General features: G+C 35.3%; 1 non-coding gene across 1 annotated transcript; it reads left to right on the top strand.

The window, feature by feature from the left end:
• The first annotated feature begins 1,606 nt into the window (after positions 1-1,606).
• On the top strand, positions 1,607-1,713 carry LOC141616073 (small nucleolar RNA R71). The gene has a single exon (XR_012530448.1). It is a non-coding gene; the product is annotated as a small nucleolar RNA R71 (small nucleolar RNA).
• Positions 1,714-8,884: the final 7,171 nt, after the last annotated feature.

The following is an 8,884-nucleotide window of genomic DNA, read 5'->3' as shown; positions in this document are numbered from 1 at the left end:
ACCTGCACACTCATCTAAACGGGTTAGATCAGTTAAGGGATCCTTGGCTAAGGATTCCCTCCAATTACAAGTAACATCCCTGTCAACAATATCTATGGAATAACACGTATCCTCATCAGCAAGTTTAGTCGCCTTGTGAGCAAGGCTGAACTCAATGGTGTCATCCCCTACCTCTAAGGTGATGGTCCCGCGTTTGACATCTATTACAGCCCCGGTTGTATGTAAAAACGGTCTGCCTAAAATAATAAGTATCTGACTGTCCTCTGCAATGTCCAAAACAACGAAATCGACAGGAATAAAAAACTTACCCACTCGAACGGGTACATCCTCTAGAACACCTATAGGTCTCTGAGTCGATCTATTTGCCATTTGAACGGTAATATCGGTCACCTTAAGTCTACCAATGTTTAACCTTTCGCAAACAGAATACGGCATGACACTGACGCTGGCCCCTAAATCACAAAGGGCCTTTCCAATCTCGTGGTTACCTATAGTGCAAGGAATTGAAAAACTACCCGGGTCCTTTAATTTGGGTGGTATATTAATTTGCGAAAGAGCATTGCATTCTTCCACAAAAGCAACATTACCATCATCGCAAAAATTTCTCTTACGATTTAAAATATCTTTCATAAATTTAGCGTAAGAGGGTACATGGGTAATTAAATCAGTGAACGGAACTGTTACCTCGAGATTTTGGACCATCTCCAAAAACTTACCAAACTTGCGCTCCAGCTTATTATTCTTCAAACGCTCCGGATACGGGACTGCAACACTGGACGTAGGATCAGTAGCCTTCGGCTTCCGTAAGTTTAAAACCTCCGTCAAATCATCAATAAGTGAAGAATCATGTAAACTGGTTGACGGAATTGCGTCTTGCACTGAAGACCCAGTCGATCGACTGGTATTAGTGGTCGATCGACCACCTTGGCTGGGTGTGAATAGTTCCTGGTCAGAAACTATTTCATCTAACGCTTCAGTCGATCGACTGACTATGTTGGTCGATCGACCATAAGTACTGGCAATTGAGCTCGTTTTTGCACCAGAATTTAAACGAGCTCCTCCATCATTTCCCGAGTTTTCCTTTGGCTTGTCGGGACTTTCATAAGAGAGGCCACTCCTGAGATTAATGGCATTAATCGTTTCAATCGGCCCTTCGCATTTCGTTGAAGAATTAGCGGCTTGCTTAGCCTCTATATTCTCCAATTGCGTCACAAAATTCCTTGAAGACTCAATCCCGGCTGCTTCCATATTCGCCACTTGAACCAAAAGGAGTTGGACCCTTTCTCTCAACTTCTCGATCTCATCTGAGTTTTGAATAGGCATTTCAACTTTCTCCTTTGAAGCTTCAGAAATCTCGAGCTTCTCGAGACGGGCAGTAACGGAAGTTATAAGTGTCACAATGGCACTCATTTCATCACTTTGCTTTCGGGACTTTCCACGTGAATTTCCAAACTCAGCTCTATGGACTGCCATCTCCTCAATAGTGTTCCAACCTTTACTTTGACCGGTATTGTTTTGGAACCTGCCATTAGCAGCTGCATCCAGGATGACCTTGTAATCATCATATAGCGCATTATAAAATAGATTGCAAAGATACCATTGCTGGAAACCATGGTGAGGGACAGCTCAGACAAAACTTTTGAAACGTCCCCATGCTTCGCAAAAATCCTCATCCGCTCCTTGCTGGAAACTTGTGATTTTACCTCTCAAGGCGTCAGTCTTTGAAAGTGGGAAGTAATTCTTGTAGAAGGCCAATGCTAGAGATGTCCAGTCCGTGACTCGAGCTGCTACCCTATCAAGGTAGCGGTACCAATCTCGCGCTGAATCCTTCAAGGAGTATAAGAACATCAACCCCTTTACTTCATCCTGAGTCACCCCAGGTGGTATAGGTATAGAACAACAGTAGTCTGTGAAAATCTCCATATGCTTCAAGGGGTCCTCATCTGGTAAACCATCAAATTGATTTCGCTCCACTAAATCGATATAAGAGGAACGAAATTCGAAGTTGCCCGTAGTAGGGGTAGGTAACTGGTGCCCCTTTGGAAGACGGTGTTCCTTTGGCTGTAGATTATCATATATTGTAGCCATAATTGCCAAAATGAGAGTACTCAAGTCTTCCTCTCAAAAACCTGTCTTCTAACTGTGCAAAAGCAAAACTAGAAGCAAAGGTAAGCAACGGCCTCAAGGAACCAAAGTTCCTTGAGACAAGAAAAATAAACTAAAATAAAGCAAACAGAATTACACCGTCTCCTCGGCAACGGCGCCAAAATTTGATACCCTCGTTTAGTACCAAAATTTAATTTATAATTCCAAACTAAAACTATAGCTAGTGATAGTAAGGGTCGAACCACAGAGAGACAAGGTTGATTTTGTTTGCTATTTTCAGTCTATAAAAGTAACAATTAATTGGGGGGTTTTGAGTTTGGTTGATTAATTGGCTAACTGCTAAAATGAATATGCATGTATCAACCGACCTATTTGACCAACTCCACCATAATCAACTTTAATCAATCTGTTAATTTCCACTTACGAGGGCACTTTCGTCTACATTCGAGTCGAGCATCACTAAACGTATATGTTGGAATATGTGTCCTCCGACAATAATGCGATCACGACTGTTGATCATGATGATCACATGTTTAAATCTCATTATAAAGAATACAATTGGGAAGTAACATTGTTACTGTCAACTGGTCAACATATATCGGTAATGATTGGTTGACTAGAGTTTGACATTACTCTCGTGCGACGGTGGTGATCAGTTGACCCCCTAGGTCATACCTATAGGGCAACACTCTTAATTGATTATTTAATTAATCGTATAACGTTACGAGTTAATTAAATTATTTGAAAATTGACGGACGATTTTGGAAGTAAATTTACGTATCATATTAAAATGTGATTAAATGAGATACGGTCTGAGTAATCGAATTGTATCATTACTCGGATGAAATTATTGTTTAAAGAAACTATCGGAATTGAATGAATTATTATAAATACAATCTGTTGTGATTTATAATTGGTAAAATATTTTGGTACATGTAATTATGAAATTACTAAGTCAATTTTTGTATGTGACGTATTTTTAATAATACGTTGATTTTTAATATGTTAAAAATACATAACAAATTTATGTGACATATGACATGTGACATATTGACAATTGACAAAAATAAAATGGATTACTTGTTATCCATATGTGCCGAAATAAGGGAGTAGTTTAGGCTAATATTGTGTTTGATTAAGTTAATAGAAACACAATGATTACCTACTATTTAGCCATGCAACCCTATTGTTTATTGTTAAGAGCAACAATTGCATGCATTGGCTCCCCTAAAAGCCCCCCTTCCACCCGGTTTTTGAGAAGAGAAAACCATCATGGTTTTTCATCTCATTAGGCTAATAACATACAAAATGTTGTAAATCTTATTCATTCAACTAATCATCCAAAATTAGAATTCTAGAGAGAAAAATAATTCTCCTCTCCTTCTCTCTAAAAACCGAAATATTCAAGTGTTATATAATATTTTGGATCAATTTTCTACTAGATTAATATTGTACTAGTTCTCATAATATTAATCTTAATTAAGAGAAAGCTTTGGGTATTAAGCTTAGGGAGAGGTCCTATACTTGGATCTTGGTTCTTCCATTAAAGGAAAGCTCAAGAACAAAAGAAAAGGAGATTTCTTTTGTGCCCATAAAACCGAAACATCAAATGTAAGAACATGATTTCTCCTCTATTTTGCTCATTTGTTTGCATGCATAAAATCCATATTTAATTTTATGACAAATTAAATTAAATCATATATGAATATGCAAGTATATAGATCTTCTTTTCCTTCAATCGGTATCAAGAGCCATGGTTGTTTGCATGCAAATCGGTTAAAAGTTTTTCCGAGTTATAAGAATAACATATAAAACTTGTAAAATTTGTGTTATTATGATATATCACGAAATTAATTCATGCATGTTAATATTTCTGGTCCTAAAATGTTTTAGGATATTTTGGTTAATTTTACGGATTTTTATTGTTCATATTATACAATAATGGCATTTAAATATGATTTTATGAGTAAAAATGTCATTTTCGGTCTAAAATTAGCTATACTTCGAATTTTCCATTGATTTTTGGATATGTTGTCACATATATTATTTTGAGATAACCTGTAAAGTTTCATAATTTTTGGACTTGTTATGCTCGAAAAATGGATTTTTCATTATTAAATTCGGATTTAGGTGAAAAATAGGTTAATATGAGTTAAATTTCGAATCTGGTCATAGAAATTTAATATGTTGTCACATGCAATTTTACAAGATGTGTGTAAAATAATTGGCTATAAAGAAGTCTTTTTGCATGATTTATGGATTTTTGAGGAAAAATAGCATAAATAGTGACATTATTAGTGAAAAATTAATAAATCATAATCTATGACTTAGGAAAAACGTCTAATGTTGCATTTTATTATCTTTTTCAGATCTAAAATTGAAAAGTTAATGAATATAATTATTCCATGTTTTTTATGATTATTTCAGTTAAAATCCATAAACCGCAACATTGTTTTTCCGGAAAAATTTCGAAATTTTTAACCTAAGATTTTGAACATTATGAGTGTCATGGTATTTTTTCCAGAATGTTCATGAGTTTAAATTTCAAATTTTGAATTTATTTGAAATTTTGTGATTTATTTGAAGTTAATAGCTTATTTTTGTATTTTTAGTCCATTAATGAACAATTTTATAAATATATGAGTTAATTATGGTCAAATTATTAGTGAAGACTAAATTTTGAGTCCTAAGAGGTTAGGGTAATTAACTTATGCATAAATATGAATTTATGTAATTTTTGTGATTGTAAAATGTTGAAATCACGCAAATCCGTAAAAACCGAGTAATATACGATATTGGCTAATTAAAGGCGATTTAGCATAAAATTGAGCATGTTCATACATATTACAATGCTGCATTTTCTTTATGATTGTCATAATTTTAATTTATGTAATTTCGAATTATGTAATTTTACTTAGTATGGCCTTAGATTTTAATTGGTATTTCCCGAAATGTATGGGAATATCGATTTGGTTGTAATTTTTATTGTGATCTCATATCACCGTTTTGTAATTTAATAGATTTATTTTATTTTAGTTACAAATGTATAATAGGAAATTATGTAATTTATTATGTAATTTTATTCATTCCGGAGTTCCCAAAGACGGATTTCTTCAAGAATGACGATACATAAAGACGGTGTTACCTCGAGATGCGTGCCACAACCGAAGTTCAAGGGACCAATGGAGTTGGTTTCCGAATATGTAATAGTTAAATAGTTTTTCTATTTTAGGAAAGGCCATACTAGGATTTATTTATTTATTTTTATGCTTGCATTTTATTTTATGTCACATGCATCGCTAAATCGCCATATAAAACATGCATTTTTTTTGATCGAGTTTATCGACCGTGTCAATTAGAATTATCGTAGTTCACCGCTTTAGTTCACTTAAAACGTGATAGATAATAAATTGACATGACCTCTCGCTAAAACAATTAATTGAGACATAGCCTTACCAAATAGTAGAAACCATGAAAACCTATTTCGCGAGGGAGTGCACTCGGCTACCCCGGGGTACAAACCTTGTTACGTAGGGGAAGTGGGTGATAAATGTCTAATCCACCGAATTCATGTTGATAAGGGTTTCATCGGCTACCCCGTGCCTAAGTTGATGTGGGTTTGGATAATGGACACATTTATTCAAAATTTAGATTGAACTCAACAAAAGTAATTGATAAGGGTTTCATCGGCTACCCCGTGCCCTTGTTAATGTGTTTTGGGCTATAGATAAATGTTAGAGTAAGTTTATCGACCAAGAGTTCTAAAAGTAGAATCGATTAAAAGGTTAATCCACCGAGTTATATTGATAAAGGTTTCATCGGCTACCCCGTGCCTAAGTTAATATGAATTTGGGTCTTGGAATCATTTATCTAGTTGGGAAGAGGTCACTAGAAAAATGCATAAAACTTGTTTAAATCATACATTTTTACGAGTATTATTTTTAAAACGACATTTGTTTTACTCCTTATATTTTGTTTTGTAGACCACTTCTTTTTCATAACAAATGGCAACACCAACACCAACTTCAAACGCCACACCTCTCGCTAGTTCATCATGGCTCCGATCCTTTATGGATCGATGTAAACTTGAAAAAAATGGGTCAAATTTCTCTGATTGGGATGCCCAACTCAAATTGGCCGCCCAAGGTGACGACAAGCTTCGTTACCTTACCGAGGCCTCTCCACCCGAACCTACTACTAGGTCGACCGCCGCCACTAGGGAAGCATATGAGGCTTACCAAAAGGAGTCTGCCGCAATGAAAAATGTCTTGATATTTGCGATGGAGGCGGACCTCCAAAGGAGAGCCTTTAAAATGGGCAATGCTAATGAGATTTACTCCAAACTTGTGACCATGTTTTCACAAACTCCGCGGATCGTCCAATATGAGGCGGCCGCGGCATTCTTTGATCTCGACTTCAAAGAGGGCCAAAAGGTTAGCTCTCATGTGCTCAAACTTATGGAGCTTGTCGAGACCTTGAAAATTCAAAAGGTTGAAATCCCCAAAGAACTCATTGTAGATAGGATTCTACACTCCTTGTCTAAAGTGAAAGCGTATGTTCAATTCCGGGTGAATTTTAACATGAAAGACAAGGATGTGTCTCTTGCGGAGTTGCACAAGTTACTTGTGCAAGCCGAGAGGGACATGGGGTTAAATGTGAACCCTCCCAAGGATGTGCTTAACATAAGCACTAAGAGTAAGGGGAAGTTCAAGAAGAATGGGAGAAAGGGCAAGAAGCAAGCTCCCACATTCACCAAAGCTAAGACTTGTGAAGCTAGCACCTCAAAGATCAAGAAGGGTCCTCTTGATAAATGCCATTATTGTAATGGTATGGGACATTGGAAAAGAAATTGTTCCAAATACCTTGGTGATATTAAGGCTGGAAAGATCACTCCAGTAGGTAAATGACTATCCTTCTTTTATGTTTCTAATTCAACTATGGTATTATGATGCAAAGTTGTGATAATGTATCTCCCTTTTTATTGTAAATAGGGCCTCCACCAAGCAAAGACAAGGGAAAGGAAAAGCAAGCATGAGAAACCATCGACAAGCTAGGGATATAGCTTTTATGGAGCTTTGCTTTTCATTGTCTTATTTTAAATTATGTTTTGGATTTTGATAACTTTAAGTTTCCGTGTTCCACATGGAAAAGTATTTTGGATAATGGGTTGTATTTTGGATAATGGTGACTTGGTTTGCAACCCAAGTCACCCGTTTTATCATTTATCCTTTTATGTTCTAAAATTCATCTTTAAATGCTTGCACTTTGAAACATAAGATTATTCACTTAAAGTGATCTAATAGACAAATATAATGACGGGTTTCATTATATGTCCACATGCTTAAGGCTTGTGTATGATCATTTATAAAGCGATTTTGAGTCTATGAACTCTCTTAAAGGAATGTCAATCACCAAGTACACATATGAAATCAATAACTATTAGTCTATCTATGAGATAGTTCTCCTTATACTTCAACATCATTAATTTGTGTCTCATATGCTATCTTTGAATCTATAGTGTATTCATTCTAAAAATAGAGTGGGAGAAAAATGAGGACACAACACACAAGGCAAGATAAAATTGTGTACTTGTGTAAATGAAGATCTACGCAAGAGAGAATGATTTGAATGTAGGTATATCTATTTACATAGTATACCAAATAGATGAGATCTATGGTCTCAAGTTACTTTTATATGACTAAAGAGACCAAGTGAAGTAATCATAAGAGTATATTCTCAAGATAACTACACGAGGAGACCAAAAGAAAGTTTTGGAAGAAAAATGACTAATGTCAAGTCTTAACAAGTTTTTGACTAAGTTTATGAATTTTTGACCAATAGTTTCAACCTTGAGATTTACTTAAGAGCCTAAATGAATCATAAGTAACATACTAGTTATGATCGATTTGCAAAGATTGATATACCGATATCTTCAATGACCAGAGTTTTAACCACGCAAATGTCATTGCTTAACCTCATTATGAAATGGTTAAACCTCCTTCCAAAAGGGTATTTGCGAAGGACGTATTCTAGATATTATTTATTTGAATAATGACATTGCTACACATCATTATGACATGAATGTGTTGGAGATTTAAAATCTCTTTCTATAAGGTTTAAGATGAGACCTTTTCAAAATAGGTATTTTGAAAGGATATGATGGGAACATATATGGTTTTATCTTAGTAACTTGGCAATGCAATTTATATTTCAATTCTTGAATAAGTTTCGATTGAGAAGTCAATTTCGAAATGTGTGAAATTGAGTGGGAGTTAGGAAATTCTTATGTGAAGACATGGAATTTAGTGGGAGCTATCATCCTTTGAATGTTTACAACTCATCACTCATTAAAGAATGACGAGCTAATACCTTCTTTCATAAAGAAGCATTTGAGTTTTCAATTCTGGATGAAAATGGATAATGATGAATCCAATTACATCAAGGGATGTTGGATTAGTATTAAGAGATACACATCGTATCAACATTCACATAGGTTATTCATGTAGATGAAAATGGAATTGCCATTAGCAATCATGGTCGTTCATTGAACCTATGAACGGTTGATCTCATGATTATTAGTAACTAATGTTTCCGCCATTAGAATAATCATGTACATGTCCAATTATGAATCATATGCATAAGAGCATGATGATTGATTGGTAAGCCATAATAGAAACGTCATGAATTCTCAAGTAGAATCCGATGAGCGATTTCGGTGTTTGTCAGAATGCTCTTATATGTGTCAAGAGGTTGCGCATATTAATGAAAATCCGAGCAC

This window comes from Silene latifolia, chromosome 11 (genome assembly GCF_048544455.1).
Source record: "Silene latifolia isolate original U9 population chromosome 11, ASM4854445v1, whole genome shotgun sequence".
Taxonomy (NCBI): domain Eukaryota; kingdom Viridiplantae; phylum Streptophyta; class Magnoliopsida; order Caryophyllales; family Caryophyllaceae; genus Silene; species Silene latifolia.
This window is presented reverse-complemented; position numbering and strand designations above follow the sequence as displayed.